This window comes from Lynx canadensis, chromosome C2 (genome assembly GCF_007474595.2).
Source record: "Lynx canadensis isolate LIC74 chromosome C2, mLynCan4.pri.v2, whole genome shotgun sequence".
Taxonomy (NCBI): Eukaryota; Metazoa; Chordata; class Mammalia; order Carnivora; family Felidae; genus Lynx; species Lynx canadensis.
The window spans coordinates 78,416,156-78,436,210 of NC_044311.2; the positions used below are offsets into that span (position 1 = coordinate 78,416,156).

Sequence of the window (20,055 nt, forward strand, 5' to 3'; positions counted from 1 at the left end):
AGTGCACACAGTTGAGGCTCAGGATGAAGTCTGCAGTCTTTCTCCAGCAGTTGGTGAACACGGACGGGGACCTAGCCAGGCTTGGCTCAGGGAGGGAGTGTTGAGATGGCTCTTATCGCTACAGAGATCTCTCCAGACTCAGGGCCAGGATCAAGGGGGGACCTTCCCAGAGGGAGAAGGACGGATCACCAGACGGGAATTGCAAATATGGAACCCCTAACATGCAGGCTCCGAGGGGGTGTGGGCTGGAGGGGGCTTCACAAAACTTTGGCAGAGAACTGTTGTTATCAAATCGGAACCCAGGGAGGTTGGGTGGGAGAGGTGACCTGTGAATTCCAGTGATCCCATGTGTAGTGCTAAATGTGACAAAAAAAGAACCACAGGACACCTCCTTAGTATGTAAGGATACACATTTGTGATTTTAGTTTTTTTGCAAATGACTTGAAAACGCTGTGACACATACAAATTGGGTGAATCATAGGATGACATAAAAGGAAAATTATATTTGCTACAAGGATAGTATATGCCACCTAGCTGGTGATAAAATAAACACAGCAGCTTTCATTCACTGGACTCTTCCCACGTGTACTTTTACAGGTATGCGATACTTAACAGGTATCACATGGAAGCCTCGTTAACTCCAGCTCATTCTCCCCAGCATGCCTGCGCCCCCTCCCCCCCCCCAGCTGAATATGACACTGGAGAAGCAGACCACTGTCCTGACTGGTCCCTCTCTCATTCGTGACCATGATCCTTCAGTGGACTTGGGCGTTGTCAGGTCATCTTTCTCCGTTCCCTTCGTCGAGTGATTCTCAACTCTGGCTTCCATTAGCATTACCTGGGGGAGATCATAAAAGGTATTGCTTTTATTTTCCTGGGTAATTCCACCCAGAAAGAATGAAATCCAAGTCTTTATGGAGATGACCTGGGCATCAGTATCCTTTTTAAAAGCTCTGTGGTTGGGGTCCCTGGATGGCTCAGTCGGTGGAGCGACCGACTTCGGCTCAGGTCATGATCTCACAGTTTGTGAGTTCGAGCCCTGTGTCGGGCTCTGGGCTGACAGCTCAGAGCCTGGAATCTGTTTCGGATTCTGTGTCTCCCTCTCTTTCTCTGCCCCTTCCCCACTCGTGCTCTGTCTCAGAAATAAATAAACATTAAAATTTTTTTTTAAAAGCTCTGTTGTTGATTCTAATGGGCAGCCTTGGCTGAGAACCACTGCGATTCTCTAGGTGACTGTTCACAGCTTTTTCTCTGTCTTCAAACCTTTAACACCTCTTCTCCCATCCTTACTCTTAGTCAGAACCTCGGTTTCCACTTACCTGAGAAACTAATGGCAATCAGAGAACTTTCACACCTTCCCACCACCAAATTCTTCTTTCTGCCCGTTACCTTGGAGAATGACTTGTTTCTGCTCCTACATAAGACCAACCCCTCCACTTGTGTGCTGCATCCTGTTCCCTTTACTTAATTAAGGACATGACTCCAGCAATATTCCCTTCTCTTCCCAATGTTTCTCTCTTTCTGCTGGACCATTCCCATCTGCCCACCCCATCTGTCTATCCCTGGCTGTTGTTCCTCCCACTGAAACCCACTCACGTGCATATTGCGCACGTGCTTCTTCCCTTAACCTCATCTACTCCTCCCGCTGCTGTCTCGTTTTTTGTTCCTTGAAGGAATCATCTGCGCTTGCTCCCTGTAGTTCCTCTGCTCTCATGATTTAAGCCCAGTCAAATCCATGTTTTGCCTCCATCACTCCACAAAAACCACACCTGTCAGGTTCACCGGTGACCTCCACATTGTCCATTCCAGTGGTCAAGTCTCAGCCCTTACCTTGATTTATCAGCAGCATTTGGTACGGTTGGTTATTCCATTTCCCTTAAAAAAGTACTTTCTCTGGGCTTCTGGAACACCACACCCTTTGGTTCTCCTCTTCTGTCACTGGCTTCTGCTCAGTCTCTTTTGTTGGCTCATCTTCACTTGTTCGCTTTGGAGCGTGTCAGGGAGCAGTGCTTGGACTTGACTTCTTCTCTGTCTCCTTACTCCCTGGTGCTCTCCTACCATCCATATGTCAGCGACCCTCTTTGTAGCTCCATCTCAGACCTTGACCCCCAAACACTGTACTCCTGTCTTCAGTCACCTATTCACCACATTTCCTGGGATGTCTAATAGACATCTCAATGATGACAAGTTCAAGACTGAACTTTTCCCTCCAACGCAGCCATCCCCACTTCAGGGGGTGACAGCTTCATCTTCCAGTTGCTAGGGTTTCAAACTGTGGAGTCACTCTTGATTCTGATTTTCTCATGCTGGATCCAGGCTATCAGCAAACCACGTCAGCTGCCCTTGCAAAGTAAATCAAGAAACCAACTCCTTGCTTGATCCACTAAATTCACCCTGGTCCAAGACCGATCAATCTCTAATTTAAAAAAAAAATTTTTTTTGTTTACATTTTATTTATTTTTGAGAAACAGTGAGACAAAGTGTGAGTGGGGGAGGGACAGAGAGAGAAGGAGACACAGAATCTGAAGCAGGCTCCAGGCTCTGAGCAAGCAGTCAGCACAGAGCCCGACGCGGGGCTTGAACCCACAAACTGTGAGATCATGACCTGAGCCGAAGTCGGACGCTCCACCGACTGAGCCACCCAGGCGCCCCATCAATCTCTAATTATTCAAAGAGCTTCCCAACTGGGCCTCTTTCTTACATTTTTGCTTCTGTGGTCTCCTCCAAACGTCAACTAGAGTGATGATGTTAAAAGGCATCATGTCATTTTCTGCTCAGAAACCAACAAGGGCTTCTCGTTTCACTCAGAGCCAGAGTTCTTAGAAGGGTCAACAGGGTTCTGCATGATCTGGTCCTCAGGTCCTCACAGACTTCAGCTCCTATAATTTTCTGCCCCTCCATTCTGTCTTACTTCATGTCCCTTAAACAGAAAGCCCCTTTTTTTCCTCAGAGCCTTTGCACTGCTCTTCTGCTCAGTTGGAACACCCTTCCTTCATACACTGTCATTGAGTTCCCCTTCTTTTCCTTCAGGTTTCTAATTAGATGTCACCTTATTTGAAAGGCCACTCTGACCACCGTATATAAATTAATCTGGTACCAGCCTTCTCTCTCCTCCCCCCTGGTTCCCTCCCCTTTATCCTGCCTTGCTGTTCTGTAGTGGCACATATGGCCATCTGATTTGTTTACCGTGTCTCTTCTCACTAAGAAGTTGTTTCTACGAGGGCAGGGACTTTGTCTCTTTTGTTCATAATTATTTTTCTAGAACCCAGAGCAATGCCTCAGGAATAATGGGCACAATACATAGGTGTTAGGTGAATTTAACTTCATCTTCACAACACCACTTCAAAATTAGTTGGAATAACCCACAATTTAGAGATGAGGAAATTGAGGCTCAGAGCGGTTAAGTAACATTTTCAAAGTAACAGAGCTTGCTAGCACAGAACTGGGACTCATGCTTTCTAAGTGACTGTGCCCTTAGATGCTCTCCCTGTTGAACCTGGCCTCCCCCCACCCCACATTCCACCTTGCCTCATTTTTTTCATATCTCATTGCAAGAGGGCAGCCCCACAGCCTGACAAAATCCCTGTGAAAATACCCCATGTGTGACTGGAGGTGTGGGAGGTGCATAGGAAATGCACATACAGTCTCTTATCTGCGATTTCCAAATCCAAACGTCTGGGAAAACCAAGTTTTATTTTTAACCCATTTGGTGGCGAAACCTGTCTGGACTAATGTGCAGCTATTTATAAATCTTTATTTAACCTACTTAGAATAAGCATCCATTTGTTTTGCTGCAGAAACATGAATCCGCATTATTATGAGGAGCTGCCCTGCCCTTGCTGTGGGTGTTACGCAGTATATAGTTTAGGGAACGCAGCACTTTTCCAAAATATGAAGCATTCCGAATTCCAACACTTATCTGGCCTCCAAAGATTCCTGATAAGTGATTGTGAACCGTAGTTAATGCTTTCCTAAATGTCTGGCCTTGGAAACTCTGTGGAAAACAAGTTTGTTGTTGTTTTTTTCTTTCTTTCCCTGGTAACTAAAATTTCTTTTAAGGATCTTTCCAAGAACAAGCTCAGTTTTAAGACCTAATTAAGATCAGGCACAGCAGGCCAAGCCGAGTTGGGCATGCATGAGATGCCTTCCTGAAACAGAGGGAATGAATAAAAGTCTACCTACTGAAGAGTGAGACCACCCCTCCCCAACATTTTTGTTGTTGCTGGTTCTCACAGTGCTGGCAAGCTAGGAGTACACCTCCTTTTCCTTGGTCACGAGACCTCTCTGCATAAACTTAACAGCCCAAGAGAAAAGGCCTATAGATATTGATATTTAGCATTCTTACTCTCAGCCCTCCGGTGGTAAGAGTTCTGTCTATGTAAGTGGAGCTTCCGGTCCCTTTAGTGTCTCACTTGTAAATTTAAAAAGACCACTGAGGATCACCAGACGTTGAGAAAAGCTCAAAACCTAAATCACAGAAACCAAAAGAGACGAACAACGACCACATAAAAAGAAACTCGCAAGACATAGAGACAGAGCAGGGAGAGAAGCAGATTTTACCAAAACCGGTAAGTACTGGTGTCCGTGAAGATAGCACAGTGATAACATAAAGACGGGTGTGCAACAAAAGGAATATTCAGAGACTAACAAAGAACTCTTGGAAATTAAAAGTATGACAGAAATCAATGAGTCAGTAGACTATTTGGAATACAAAGTTGAAGAGATCTTGGAGAAAGGCTAGAAACCAAAAAAAAAAAAAAAATTAAAAAGGGCTATGGAATGAAAAATAAAGGATCATTCGGAGAAGTTCAACATCTGAATAGGAGGACATACAAAAGAAGAATAGAGACAACAGAGAGAAAGAGTTATCGAAGAAATAATACAAGGAAAACTCTGAGAACTGAGGCACATAGGCTTCTAGATGAAAAAACTCGCTTGAGAGCCTAGTGCTGTGAATGAAAAAAGACATGCATCAAAGCACGTCATTGTGGAAAAAAAAACCCACATAAACCAGAAGCAAAGCTTGAAGACACAAGCAAAAAAAAAAATCCCAAAGTAATTACATATAAGAATAGAAATCTTACAAATAAGAATAAGAAATAGAATAAAAATAAGAATAAGAATACATATAAGAAATAGATTCTACGGCAACACTAGAAGTTGGAAGGCAATGAATGGAGCTGTACCTTTAAGGTTCTGAGAGGGATTTATATCCTACTGAGCATTTATAGTCAGGCAAATTATTAATCAAACGTGAGGGAGGAATAATGGCATTTCAGATGTGAGAAAACTCAATTCTTTTACCTCCCATACATCCTTTCTGAGGAAGCTCCTCTAGATGTGTTCCTTCAAGATTAGGGGGTATTTAAGACAGGAGAAATGGAGTCTTCCTTTAAGCTCAGAGAGCAACCGGTTCAAGTTGGAGTAGGAGGACAGAAGATTCCAGAACGGAGAGCATCAAGAAAAAAAAACAAAGAAGTTGGAAAGTTGAGGATTGAATTAGTGATAGGTACACAGAAGATTAAACAAATAAACAGACAATAATGGCCTCCAGAAATGACAGCTGAGGAATGTACACGAAAGAAATGAATCATAACACACCACAGAGCCTGGCTGTGAACAGTCATTTATCTGGTCATGATAATATATCTTCTAGTGTCGACTTAATAAAAAATGGTATAACTGTATTAGAAGAAGTAGACGAGGTACATGGGATAAAAGCGAGCTAAATTCTCATTTTTTGTAGTCGGAAGTAATGAATAATATCTAGCATTGACAGAAAATGCCATATAAGCATGCTATTTAGATATATACTGAGCTCACTCTAGAATTAGGTAAAAGAGCTGAAAGTCATAGCGTTTGGGTGGCAAAGATTACGGGGCTGGGGGGCTGGGGGAGGGCCTGAAATCATGTATGGGTATCGCTCTGACACTAAAATAGGCTCAAGCCTCTCCATGTATATCCACACCGGCAGCTCAAATAGGCACAGTCAGAACTGAAGGATTGTTTGCTGTCGACGTGTTAACAACAAGAATGAATGGGTGTTTTGCACATGGCAGTGGCAGAGGACCTTCCTTTTTCTGATTCTTTGAAAAGGAATTCTTTACGCATTTTCTTTTCTTGTCAGAACCCGTGTATTCAGTGCTCAACTCATGTTTAATTTCAGCTTTTGATGAGAGAGCTTGGGGAGGCAGGCCGGCGTGTGGAATTCTGTCTTGGTCACTTACCAGCTTTGGGCCCGGCCTAGTTCCTTCAGCCCTTTTCCTCCTCTGAAAATGGAAAAAACAGGCATCTGGGGCACTCCGTCGGTTGAGCATCCGACTTCAGTTCAGGTCATGATCTCGTGGCTCACGAGTTCGAGCCCCCGAGTCGGGCTCTGTGCTGACAGCTCGTAGCCTGGAGCCTGCTTCGGTTTCTCTGTCTCCCTCTCTCTCTGCCCCTCCCCCACTCACCCTCTGTCTCTCTCTCTCCTTCTCTCTCTCCAAAATAAATAAGAACATTAAAAAAAAAATAAAATGGAGAAAACACTCCTTGCCTCATAGGGTTGTGTGAGGAATAAATGAATAAATTAGTATATTAAGTGCTTGGCACGTAGTAGTTGCTAAAAACATTTAAAAAAAAAAATAGAGGACTATTGTGGTTAACCCTTGGTCTAGTACAGGAGCCCTGTAATGTCGGGTCTGGGCCCCACAGATGAACCATCCAGAAGAAACAAGAGCTCGGGAGGGAAGGAGAAGACAGAAATATACCAGGAAGTCTTCTGATTTTAGCAGAAATTCTTCTTGCGTTTTGGGTGCTGTGTCTTCTGATCTGACCGCAGAGCTCAGCAAATGGGTCGAGACCCAGATCCTGGAAAGTTTTATGTGTGTGGATCAATCAAAGCTCTTAGCTAATTTAGCTTCCATATCCAAACAATTGGAACGGTCGCTCGGTCGCTCACTTTCCAGATAATGTGGAATAATGGATGGAGGGTTCACAGGGTTATCTTTTACTCCAGGGCTCCTGTGTGCCTTATGATGATCATGCATTTAAGCCAGGGACTTGGGCCCAGCCTACCCCTGGGATAGGCTGACCCATTCTCTGACTCAGAACCAAGCCCATTAGTAACGATCCTTGCCTGGAGGATGCTGGGCCATGAAATTCTTAAGGTGTATGTTCTTGGCTCATTTTATGAACTTCTTTGGTTCTTGGTGGGCTCTCTAAATCCTGGTTTATGGTCTGTGGTCAGTGCCCACACGTTGTACGTCTGAAAGGAAACACCTGCATGCAGCATGAGGGAGTCAGTGAGGCCAAGGCAGCGTCTCATTTCTCTGCTTTCTTCCTTAGAATCATCTTCTGAGGCTTCCGGGCTGACCGAGGGCCTTGGCTGAGGAGGTGCCAGGGGCTGTAAGGTCGGGGAACAGTGCAGGCAGGAGTGAGGGCAGGGAGCGATAGAGCAGAGTAGAGGCCTCTAGCACGAGGAAGTTTTGGAGGCAAACTTTGGCTGGTTAGGCCGAGGGACAAAAGCAGTGAAACCAAATCCAGATATTAAGCCAGTGATTCATGTGGGATTTGAGCAGGGAGCAGGGAGCGGAAGACACACAGATTACAGTGGGGCATGAATTCAATGTATTAACACTGTGAGGAAGCACAGGCATATACAGGTGGCTCGAGGGACATGGGGACTCTGTGGCCAGCTGAATGGATCACACTGGTAGGGTGATAGGAGTTAGTATGAGCCACTTAATAGAAAAGCCTTCAAATAGAAAAAGCTCTTGTTATTACTGTTGTAATTGTTTATTTCTCATGTTTCTGCTAAGAACAAGTTGTACTTGCAGTCTAAGACTGGCCCATCTAGTTGCCTCATCTATCAGAAACCTAGTCGTAAACTTGGGAAGGAAGCTGGGGAAAAAAAAGGCTTTGAGTAGCCACAATGGATGGCCAAAGCCCGACTACAAAGCCATGCACTGGGTGATGCTGGGAGTGCCCCTCTGCTCTCAGTCATGGCCCTGAAAGACTTCAGTGAGCCGGAGTCAGCTGGGACCCCAGAGCCTATCTAAACCTAGCTCTTTATGGAGGGGATTCGGGGGGATGCTTATAGGAAGAAAAAGTAGGAAGTATAGATGAGCTTTGCAGTCTCTTGAACGTCACCAAGCGTCTGCTCTCTCTGGACCTGCACAGTTTCCTGTCTGCCTCTCTCTGGGCCTCTGCCCTCTCTTTGTGGGCCAGCTTCCTCTCCTTCTGCAGGGCCCCACGGCCCCATCACTTGGTCTTGTGCATGGCATTCACTTCTTCTAGCCCTACGATTCCCCGTGAGCTGACTGTAGTCTTTGGTCACCGTTGCAACTTTGAAAGTACTGATTGGTCCAGCACCCTTATGGGTGAGTTGCTTTTGAGTCAAAGTTCTACCCTGTGTCCATCTGGGGACTGCCCAGGTATGAGTGTGGGTTGGGTAGCAGGAAGACCTGGCAGAATGACTTGAGCATTTGAATAGTACTGGAGGTCTGCAAGCCATCTGACAAAGGATTTAAGTAGCATTAGTGGAGCCCCCACATTCCCTCATCAGTCGGCAGATTGCCGTGACTGGGGTGCAGGTGCATGGGGTGGAGAGGCAGGGGGTGCTGATCAGCTGGGAAGGGGCACGAGACTAGGCTTCTCAGGGTCTTTGCCTAGGTCACAGGGCCGCAGAAATCCAGGAAGTCTGTTTGGACAGATGATGGGGCGAACTATCCCTGTCTCGGTGAAGGTTTGGCCTGGAGCAAAAGGTGGGGTAAGAGAGTCTAGCTAGAGATGGGGAGGGGGGCCTCCCTCCTGGGAAGAGGGCAGGTGAGTCAGCAGCCCCAGAGTCCACCAGCCCTGGGAGCCCCTTGCTTTTGTTCCCTGGGGAAGGCTCATTACCAGCAGGCTCCCAGGTGGCCACCAGCTCAGCTGCGGTTTGCAGGTAGAGATCTCGTCCCAGCCTGACCCAGTCTCCCCACGGAGACTTTGGCTCCTGCTGTTTTGTCAGCATTAATTACAGACAGCAGCGAAGTGCCCATATGCTGCAAGTGACTTTTTATTTTTCCATGTCAGCTGATGCCTTTGTCCTTTGCTCTGCTCTGCCCTGAGTCTTTGTGGGACCTTGACATTTCCACCCCCTCAATGGCTCATTTCATCTTCACTTTCATCTGATGATGAAACTTCTATCAGTGTCTGAAGTCTCATGGGGATGACTGTTGTTTCTCATGGCATCTCAGGGTCTCTTCCCCCTGGACACCATGCTTGTGTGTTACCACTCGTCTCTATCCCTCAGGGGGTTTCCCACCTTTTGCTCCTTACCGTTCTCACTCAGGTACCCCCTCCCCAGGCTTGATTAGGGGAGTGCATTTAATCAGTAGGTCTTATCTTCTATTTGGGCTAAGCTGAATGTGAACATGAAAAGTGAGAATCCACACGGCTGGCACTCCACTCTCATTTCCACTGCCAGTGTTACCCGTGGTGAGCCAGGATGTGGGTGAGGGAGGGGCCAGGCGGCCCTGGGGAAGGAGCAGGGGAGGAATGGGCACCCTTCTCCATGGCTGAGAGCGGCTTATATGGCACAGAAGTCCTGGAGGCAGCATTCCAAGATGAGACATTTGGAAACTCTTTGACCGGGCCTTAAGGAAATAACCTTGGATTTCCCCAAAGATTTACTTTTAAGCACTCTTTGTAATTACCATAAAAACATTGGAGATGGCCAGCCTTTGGGGGTGGGGTAACATTTATAGCCACGTAGGTGCAAGTTATATCACTGTTACAATGGGGCTGCAGGAGAACGCTGATGACACAGAACCAAGTCATGCCTAGCTTTATTGCAGCTTTGTGAAAGATCTGGATAACCAAATAAAACCAGGAAGAGTGTGTTATCTGTAGTTATCTTGGGTGGAGAGGAATAGGTAATTTTTTTCCTTCTGTTGACTTAATTATATTTTCTGAAGTCTCTAGATTAAACACAAATTTCTTTGATCCTGGGAAAAAAAACAATTGCTTGAAAAACATGCTGTTCACCCAGACAGCTACAATAATATATGGACTGAAAATTTAGTTTCCGTTAAAAATGCTCTCAAAATAAATCGGGAATTGAATTCACATTCGTAACATTCCAAACAACATACTGTGGGTCAAAGGGAGACTGTGAGCAAGTTGGATGTGTTCGTTGATTGAAATCAGGTATCCATAAGCCTTATCTAAACACGAGACTTGGGGCCAGAACTGTACTTTTCTTTTTCTTGCTTTTCTTACTAATAATAGCAAGTAGCACAGGATTAAGTGACTGTGGTAGAATTTGCTTTGCTTCATCTAGAGCTCAGTGAAATTGCACAGCCCCCGAAGGGGTAGGTCTGGGTGAATAGATGGGCAGTTTGGGTCCTGGAAAGGTGCCTGGCTGTTTCAGGTGGGGCTGTAGTTCTGGAAGGGGCTCTGAGGTGTCACGAGTGACCAGGGCCAGGAGTGGGAGGAGGAAGGGGGCTAGCCCTCCTGCATGTGTTAACATAATGCGCTTCTGGTGCTTTGTCGGCAACTTTTCTGTGTGTGCGTGTGTGCGTGTGTGTGTGTGTGTTTCCTCTGTAGGTGAGGTAGAGCCGATTGTGCAGAGCTCTGCGGCCAGCAGCCCACAGAGAAGCAGTGAGCCCCAGCTGAAATGAATTGGCCTCCTTGAGCGTGCCCACGCCCTGGTGCCCAGCCTCTGTCCCAGCAGTGAGGTAAGACCCCTTGAATCCCAGCTTGGGGACAGAGAGGGCAGAACGCCTCCTCTTTGGAGGTGCTGGAAACCTCTCCCTCTAAAGCTCAAGGGAGAAGGAGCAGTTGTTTCTAGTATAAACCACCTGCTTCTACCTCAGCCCGTTGAGGGGCAAGGTCACTTGGTGGCTGCAGAGGCTTTGATTTTTCCGAGCAGGGCTTTTGGAATCTTAACGGGGAGTTGTGTTTTTCTCAGTTGCTGGTGAAATTTGAACTCCAGAGGGGATGAATTTATCCTCCAGGTAAGACTGCACGGGATTCACGTGAATGGCTTAACTTAGGGGGCACCTGCTCTGTTCTGCGAGGGAGCTTGAGCTCTTAGGATACTTTCTCTTTCTCTCTGTCTCACAACCAAGGGAGACAGAATGACCAAAATGATGTGAGGAGGTTATTATAAAGCATTCCGCTAAGCTCACTAAAAAATGACTAATTACCTAAATATGTTCTGATTGTAAAGGTAATATGTGCTCATAGGACACCTGGAGAAATACTGACATGGAAGAGAATAAAACAGGCCTGAAATCCTACTCCTGCTGACAGTCCTTCAGATAATTTTCATTAAGGTTACTCCTTCAGTCCTTCAGCCCCCACGGCATGTTGCCGCCCCCTGCACAGAAGTAGAGAGGTGAGGCCGAAAGAACCCTTAATTAGGAGCCCGGAGAATTTGCTGCTAGTCTGGGCACTCTCAGAGAGCCGATTTTTAAATATTCAGGAGTTTTGCAAACTGCTTGTTAAAAACTGTTGACAGCTAGAGATTGGCCACGGTGGGGAAGTTTACACTGCCGAAGTTAGCCAGTTTTATAAGCCAGGGCTTTTTGGTTTTGGAGATTCAGCTTACTTGCTCGTTCTACCACCGACAGGCTGGGAGGCATGAAGCAAGTCACTGTCCTGTGCATCTTCCTTGTCCTTCCTCTCCTGTGGAGAGTACTGCTCAATGAGCATTAGCAGAATGGATGAACGGATGAGATTTCTGTTCTAATCATCCCATGAGGCGGTCGTGAGGCTCCCTGCCCGTGGGAGGGGGCTTAGGTGATTGGTAAACCTTTGGTTTCTCAGTGGAGAGAAGTCTGCTGGCCTTTCCCCACGCCTTGGCTCTCGCTTCTTGGGAAATCTGTGAATTACTGACACCCTTTTGTAAGGGCAGATAAAAACTCTCCATTTACTCATGGACATCTGGGGCATATTTCCTTCCTGGAAAAATCAAGGAGTCGGTCAAAGAAGTGTGAAAAGGAAGGCCCAGCATGGCTACATGTGAGAGCCAGGACTGAAATTAGAGCTTTTGACTCTTAAATTCTACAGGAGGGTATGAGGGGGGAGGAGGAGGAGGAGGAGCACTTCCTGCCAAATGTAAAAATTGAAACAAAAGCCTCTTTCTTCAAGGCCCTGCTGTGGGCAGATTAGAGCTAATTAAATTAGCATAATGGAGCCCCAGCCTCTGCCCTTCTCCCTCTACTTTCCTGGAACCTTTGGGCTCCCTGCCTCCCCACCCGCGCCCCATGTATTCCGGGGAAGGGGATAGGGAGAAGGTGGGGCATCAATTAGGCACCAGTTCACTTTGTAGAATCGTAGTTCAGAGAATTAGAAAGGTGGGAAGGACTGGAGAGGCCATTTGGTCCAAAGCCCTCATTTTAAGAAGCCAGGTCGCACAGCTGGTGACTGGCGGTGGGTGGCCGATGGGAAGGTACGTGCTCCTCCTGGGGAGGCGGGGAACCAGGCTGGTGGGATGGGGCACGGCTCTGGAGACCTCCTGATCACTGAGCCCTTGTGTGCCATGGTTAAGGGGACGTGGTGGATGGTCTCAGGGGCCGTCCCTGCCTCCACCTTTCTCAGACCCCTTCCCGTGCGTCTGCTGCCATAGCCTTCGTGCATGTGGGGCTTCTCCGGTGTGCTTGCAGTTAAGTCCCCTTCCTCATCAGGGGTTTGGTTTTCCACTGAAATCACCTGGGCAGATGCTAGTCTGGGGACTTACCTGTGTGTACGAGGGAGGGCAGGAGAGGGTCGGTGACGGCTCTAGGCACTGTGCTTGTACTCTTGTCTGCGGAATCTCATTTAGTTCTGCAGTGGCCTAACAGGATAATAGGGTTTTCCATCCCCACGAGGCAGATGTGGAAATGGAGTCTCTCGTGGAGGTAAAGAGACTTGCCCAACATTTCACAGCCCACAGGCAACAGAGATGTAAACTCAGCCTGCTGTGACTCCACAGCTCTAGCGGATGCTTTTCACGGCAAGTGCTCGCCTCCAGGAGAGGGCGTTTCCGGATGATGCTGATGCGGTTCCAACAGGCAGGGTCCCTTCCCTCGGGGTACATCATTCCATCTCTGAGGCTATGTGAGCAGCTGCAGCTGCATGCTTGGGGCTTGACAAAAGGCCACACTGTTCCTTTCAGATACCATGGACTCTTCATTCTACAGCAAGATAGCATCAGAGCTGGGAGCATCCATAGAATTCTTTAGCATCGTCCCCTCACTCATGTGGTGGCCCCAGGTCTCTGAGTCATTTGGAAGCAGAGGCCCTCTCAGCCTCTGGGCTCCATGCGCTTTTGCCAGGCGAACATACTGAGGTGGATGTGCTCGGTTTTCCTCCATGTTTGGGTGAGTGATTATTCCTCTGGCAAGAGGGATTTACTTCAGTGTCATAGGTAGTTACCGAAAGCCGATTGGGTGCCTAGCCACATCTCGTGGCCTGTTCTGTCGGGAGATCCTGGCTGGGCCTTGAGCGCACTGGTATGGCAGGGGACCGGGGGAGGAGCCCTCCTACATCGACACGGTACCCGACGTCTGTTAGCCCACAGCCATACACCATTTCCAAGAATTCTAAAGGGAGAAATTGTCTCAAGGGTCTGCGTGTCCCAGGGCTCCCAGACCCCCCCAAAATTGAGTCTTCGGTGCTCCCCCTGCTAACTGCAGAGCAAAGCAGCAAATGGTGGGCCAGAGTCTTGGGAAGATTCCTGCAGAAGGGTAGCGCTGAGGGGAGGAGGCAGAGTGGCCAGAGGGGGAGATCTGGGAAGGCACTGCTGAGTGGGACAGGCGTCTTTGTGGGACTGGGGTTGAGGGAGGTGTGGCGTGTACAGTTCTGTAGATAATCAGGAATCCTTTTCCTTTGTGGCACCTGATCAGTTCCAGAGGCAGGAAAAACTCACTTCAGCAGGGCGCTCAGAACACGAGTCAGGGCTGAAAGAGGTCCTTGGAAAGCTGGTCGGTGGGCCTTCACATCTTCCATTTGAGGAAACGGAGGCCCAGAAAGGGGAAGAGCCTTGTCGGTGACACAGGTGGAGCTGGAGTCTGTGCTGAATGTCTGGCCAGGGTCTTTCACACCAAACCACTCTGGCTGCACGGGGAAGAATGTTCCCAGAGGCAGGTACAGCCCATTTCCTGCCTTGGCTTGTCTGGCCCCAAACCTGTGATGGGCGGGGTTTGGCTAGTGGAGGAATTTGTGGCAGTGGCCACCCAGAAGGCAGAGGGTGTCCTCTCAATGATGTCAAAGATCCCCTGGCATCTCTGTGATGCCAGCTCTTCATCCTCCTCTGTTGTCAACCTTCCTAGAGGTCTTGTTGAGGCCGAGGTGTATCATTTCTGGCTTCTTGCTGGAAGCTCCCCCACTGTCGGAACAACTCACCATACGGAGAAAAGTGCCCCAGCTTTGAGGCCATTTGAACTGGGTGTAAACCTCGCTTGACCATAGCTGCACGACTACCTGGCTTTTCTGACTCAGTTTCCTCATCTGTAAAATGAGTGAAGATTAATAATTATTTGTGTCCTGCTCTTCCCACAAAGTAGATGCCTGTTAAATGGTACCTGTGATTTTCTCCCTGCAGCTCTATTGAATCCTAACAACAACCTGCACTTATTTAAACTGCACAACTTGGGGGCACCTGGGTGGCTCAGTCGGTTGGGCGACCGACTTTGGCTCAGGTCGTGATCTCGCAGTCTGTGAGTTCGAGCCCCGCATCGGGCTCTGTGCTGACAGCTCAGAGCCTGGAGCCTGTTTCAGATTCTGTGTCTCCCTCTCTCTCTGACCCTCCCCCGTTCGTGCTCTGTCTCTCTCTCAAAAATAAATAAAACATAAAAAAAAAATTAAAAAAAATAAACTGCACAACTTGATGAGTTTTGACGCATGTTTACACTCATGAAATTCTCTGCGCAGTCAAGTTAATGAGCATAATCATTAGCACTCAAAGTTTCCTCCTTCACCTTATCCTTCCCTCTTCCCCCTCTCTCTGTCCTGCCTCCCAGCCCCACGCAGCCCCTAATCTGCATTCTATCACTGCAGATTCGCGTGCGTTTTCTAGAACTTTAAGTAAATAGCATCATACAGCACGTGTTCTTCTTACACTCAGCATGATCGCTTTTAAGTTTTAATTTAAGTTTTATCTCAACTCCAGTTAGTAAACATACAGTGTAATGTTAGTTTCAGGTGTACAATATAGTGATTCCTGACCTCCATACGCCACCCGGTGCTCATCACAGTCAGTGCCCTCCTTAATCATTCTGACATTCGTCTGCGTCGTGTGCGGAAGTGGTTCATGCCTTTATTGCCGAATAGGGTCCTGCTGTACGGAAATACTACTCTCGGTTTATCCTTTTATCTATTAACAGACATTTGGGTTGTTGCCAATTTGGGGCCATTAAAATAAAGCCCCTATAAGCATTTGTGAAAAAATGTTGTGGGGACCTATGGATTCTTTTTCTTTCATCAGTACCTAAGAGTGCGATGGCTGGGCCAGATGGCGGGTGTATGTTGAACTTTTTAAGAAGCTGCCAAATTGTTTCCTAGAGTGGCAGTGCCATCTTACATTGCCCCCCCCCCCCCAGCACTACCTGAGAACACCTGGAATAAACTAAATGAAGGAGGCACTGGACCCTCTCTGTACTATCTTTGGCAAGGTGCTCCATTTCCTTGCCAACACTTGGTATGGGCAGCCTTTTTAATTTTAGCTATCCTGCTAGGTTTGCGGTGATATCTTGTCATTTTATTCGCATTTCCTTAAAGATCAATGCTGCTGATCATCTTTTCGTGTGCTTATTTGCCATCTGCCTGTTTCCTTTGGTGCAATGTCTGTGCAGAATCTTTTGTTCACTTAAAAAAAATAGAATTTGTTTCTTTGTCTTCTTACGATTGAATCGAGCCCTTTGTCCGCTCTACAAACAAATCCTTTATTGGAGATGTTTGGAAATGTATTTTCCAATTCCCAAGCTTGCATGTCGTGAGAGACTATGACACGTAAACTAATAATTACAATTCAGTTGAGTACATACAGGGAAGTGCAAAGGAAGATGAGCAATCTTAGGACAGGAAGTCAGGGAAGCTTCTAGAAGGTGAATGTATGTGAATTGGTTTGTAAAGGAAATTAAAAGTTAGGTGGAGGGAGGGCAGTCTGGGTGGAAGTTTGTACATGCAAAGGCATGGCCGTATTGAATGTCATGCTGCATGCAAAATTGTAAGTAATTTGATTGGACGACTGGGATTTTGGAGAAGGATGTGGGCTGGACTCCCAGTTGCCGGGGCTTATGGCCTGCGCGCTTCTATTTTTTTTTTTAATGTTTTGTTTTGAAACAATTGTAGATTCACTAGGAGTTGCAAAGATAGTACAGAGAGGTCCAGTGCATCCTTCATTTAGTTTATTCCAGTGGCTTCATCTTACATGATTATAGCACGATATCAAAACCAGGAACGTGAGATTGGGACAATGTGTGTCATTTTCTCGCATGGGTGGATTAGCAGAGCCGCTATTACGATCAAGAGATGGGCTGTTCTCTCACCAGAAAGATCTCCCTCATGCCACCCTTTCACTGTCCCACTGCCGTGGCCCCCTCCCCTCTGTGTTTCCTCTCTATAATTTTGTCATTCTGAGAATGTTCTGTAAACAGAGATGGACAGTATGCAAACTTCTGAGACTGGCTTGTTTTCAGTCATCATAATACATTTCAGGCCCATCCAGGTAGTTGAATGTATCAGTAATTTGCTCTTTTTTTTTTTTTTTTCTGACTGGTATTCCATGGTATGGATGTACCAGTTTCACTATCGACCTTTGTTTGGTTGTTCCCAGTTTTTGACTATTACAAATAAAGCTGCTGTGAACAATTTTGTGTAGGTTTTCATGTAGACATAAATTTTTGTTTTTCTGGGATAAGTGCCCAGCAGTGCAATTGCTGAGTTGTATGGTAAGTGTATTTATTTATTTATTTATTTATTTATTTATTTATTTATTTATTTAAGAAACTGCCAAACTGTGACTGTACCATTTAACATTCCCACCAGCAGTGTGGGAGAGATCCACTTTCTCCACCTCCTTGCCGGTGTTTGGTCATATTTTTATTTTAGCTCTTCTGATAGATGGGGGACCGTGTCTCATTATGGTCTTAATTTGCATTTCTCTGATGGCTAGTTGTGTGTCTCTTACCCTTTCTGCTCCTTAGGTCTGGCTGTGTGAATTTAGACCCCAGGCTATAGTTTTTAAATGTAGGAAGGAGGGGCGCCTGGGTGGCTCAGTCAGTTAAGTGTCGGACTCTTGATTTCCACCTAGGTCATGGTCTCATGGTTAGTGAGATCGAGCCCGCACTGGGCTCTGTGCTGACAGCATGGTGCCTGCTTGGGATTCTCTCTCTCTCTCTCTCTCTCTCTCTTTCTCTCTCTCTCTCTCTCTGCCACTCCCTTCAAAATAAATAAATAAACTTTAAATGTGAGAAGCAAGAGGACCTAGTGCTGACAAGCCCCCTCCCACATTTCTGGAGTTGCCCCGAAGCCTGACTTCTTTGTCTTTTGACCTAGTTAGCCAGTTATCGGAGATCCTTCTTCATCATTCTGGGTGGCTCCAGGAAAGAGGTATTTTCTAGAGCTGCATATTTTTCCAGGGAAGTTCCCCCCGCCCCCTTCCGCAGATGAGCAGACAGCCTGTAAGTGTTGATTTTTTTACTGTGCTGTGGGGTAAGCTCTCTCCCTCCACCCTGTTCCTCCCCGGTGCCGGTATGCCAACATCTGTACTTACTGGCAGCTGAGATAAAGAAGCGTCTGGAGTTAGGCCAGGATGGCTATTTTCTCAGTGTTTGGAGGTCTGAAATGCCAAGGGAATCTTGCATGGCCTCAGGCCTTCCCTGTGCTCAGCATCTCCTGATGTTGTTCTTTCACTTCTAGACGGACAGGCAGCGTTACTATGCTGGGAAAAATAATAATGGCAGCTAACAATCCTATAGCATTTATTATGTACCAGGTTCTAAGTGCTTTCTATGCATTACCTCATTCATCCCAACAACCCTAAGAGTTTGGTGCTGTTAATACCGCATTTGACACATGAGGAAACGAAGGCATGGGAGGTCTCATAGCTAGTAAGTGGTGACTCAGTTGGGACTTGAACCCAGATGGCCTGACACCCAAGTCTTCTTGTTTTCAAATGTTTATTTCAATTATAGTTCGTGAACGTACAGTGCACAAGTCCGTCCTTCTAGTCCTCGCGCTCTGCTATCTGGGAGTAAGGGTGGGCGGCACCTTGTGTGATGCACACCTTACTGTGTGAAACTGTGTGCCTCAGGCCGTGCTTTTGGGAGCATTTGGGAGGAGGGGGGCATGCTGTGGGTGTTCTCTGGGGCGTCAGCACTTTGTGATGCTGCGGTGGGAAATGGAATAGCGGGGGAAGTGCTTTCCTAGGCGGAAAGGAGAGTTTCTTGGAGGCCTGCACTGGCCATGGGCTGCTGTCCGGGTGTGAGTGAGGCTCAGGCTCAGAGCCACAGTCTTGTGGAGACATGAGTCTGTTCTACGAGCCTGCTGTGCACTCAGGACTGGCTCACACACACTGTGGGAAGAGGCTGGCGGGGGAGGATGTGGGAGGCCCTGACCCTGGGGAAAGCACCCGTCCTCACTGGTCCTCAGACTCTCAACCACCTACCTGCCTGTGCAGTCATAACCTTGAGCTTGCCTGCCCCCACTCCCTCCTCAGAGATGACTGGGAAAGAGCTGGGGCTTTCTGGCCTGACAGATCTGGGTTTTGATTGCAAAACCCCAGTTTCTGCTATCAATAGGGCAATAACGATATCTAGTATCTAGATCGTTGTGAGGCTCAGTGGGGGCAGGTGTAGTGAATTACCCTAGAGCACGTTGGTTCTCTCTCCTCTTCGTGGGGCCCTTTCCAACCATCCAGCTGAATGGCAGGGCTGTGCTGAAAGAAAATGGGTGGGTGTGTGTGTGTGTGTGTGTGTGTGTGTGTGTGTGTGTGTGTGTGTGTGGGCGTGTGTGTACCTTGTCCTGATTCCATCAGTGAAGAGTGTCCATTCGCTTACTTAGCACTCAAGCAACTTTTTAATGACTCTCTACCATGTGCCTGCTTCTGTAATAGGCCCTGTGAGCACAAGAGCCACATCCTTGACCTCACGTAGCGTAGGGTCTACAGAGAGAGACAGATATTAATTAGATAATAACACAACTGAGCGTGACATCGTGGATTGTGGAATTGCTCTGGAGGAAGTTCACTGGTGCCGTGTAAGTGAGCCACGGTCTGAGGCCGGAAGACACTTCCTCAGGGCGCTGCTTCTGACCTGGGTCTGATTCTTTAGCCTTGATCCACCGAAGAGGCCCATGTGGAATGTTCTGTAGGATCAGTTCACTTGTCCTGACTGTAGGCTGACCTGATGCCTGGCCGCCCTGGTGTTCTCCCCACCCCAACAAGCCACACTGTCCTGGGAGGTTCCCCGGACCCAACCACTGACAGCTGCTGCTGGCCCACGGGGGCCAAGGCTGAGCTCAGAGCCACACCTTACAGGGAAGGCCTGGTTATGTTTTTGTTGTTGTTTGTTTTTAAGTGTGCTCATTACTCAGCTTATTACTTATCTGAACGCAGTGGTTTTGATCATCACACAGATATTTTAAAAACACTTTTATTGAGGTGTAATTTATGTTCCATGAAATTAACTTCCTTTAAGTGTAAATTCGATGACTTCTAGTAAATGTACCGAGTTGTGCAACCATCCAGTTTTAGAACATGTTCATCATTGGAGGGGTCGTTCATCTTTACATGGAAAAGGCAAGAAAATTATTATTATTTTTAATGTGTATTTATTTTCGAGAGACAGAGCACAAGTGGGGCAGGGGCAGAGAGAGAGCGAGGGAGACCCTGAATCTGAAGCAGGCTCCAGGCTCTGAGCTGTCAGCACAGAGCCTGATGCAGGGCTCGAACCCGTGTGCCATGAGAATATGACCTGAGCCGAAGTCGGATGCCCAACTGACTGAGCCACCCAGGCGCCCCAAGAAAATTATTATTTTTTTAAATGTTTTTTTAATCTTTACTTATTTTTGAGAGAGAGACAGAGTGTGAACAGGGGAGGAGCAGAGAGA

The 20,055-nt window shown here is 47.2% G+C and overlaps 1 protein-coding gene across 5 annotated transcripts in view; it reads left to right on the forward strand.

Annotated features, from left to right (window-relative positions):
• The window catches only part of ST6GAL1 (ST6 beta-galactoside alpha-2,6-sialyltransferase 1), a 121,007-nt gene that overhangs the window by 17,694 nt on the left and 83,258 nt on the right, over positions 1–20,055 (forward strand). For 2 of the 5 annotated variants that reach the window (XM_030329916.1, XM_030329919.1), the window contains exon 2: positions 10,567–10,697. The exons of 2 other annotated variants lie outside the window; for them this stretch is intronic. The gene's annotated coding sequence lies outside the window, so the exon portion shown is untranslated. Of the gene's footprint in view, positions 1–10,566; positions 10,698–13,120; positions 13,326–20,055 lie in introns of all 5 variants that reach the window. One more of the 5 variants, XM_030329915.1, reaches the window with a different exon arrangement.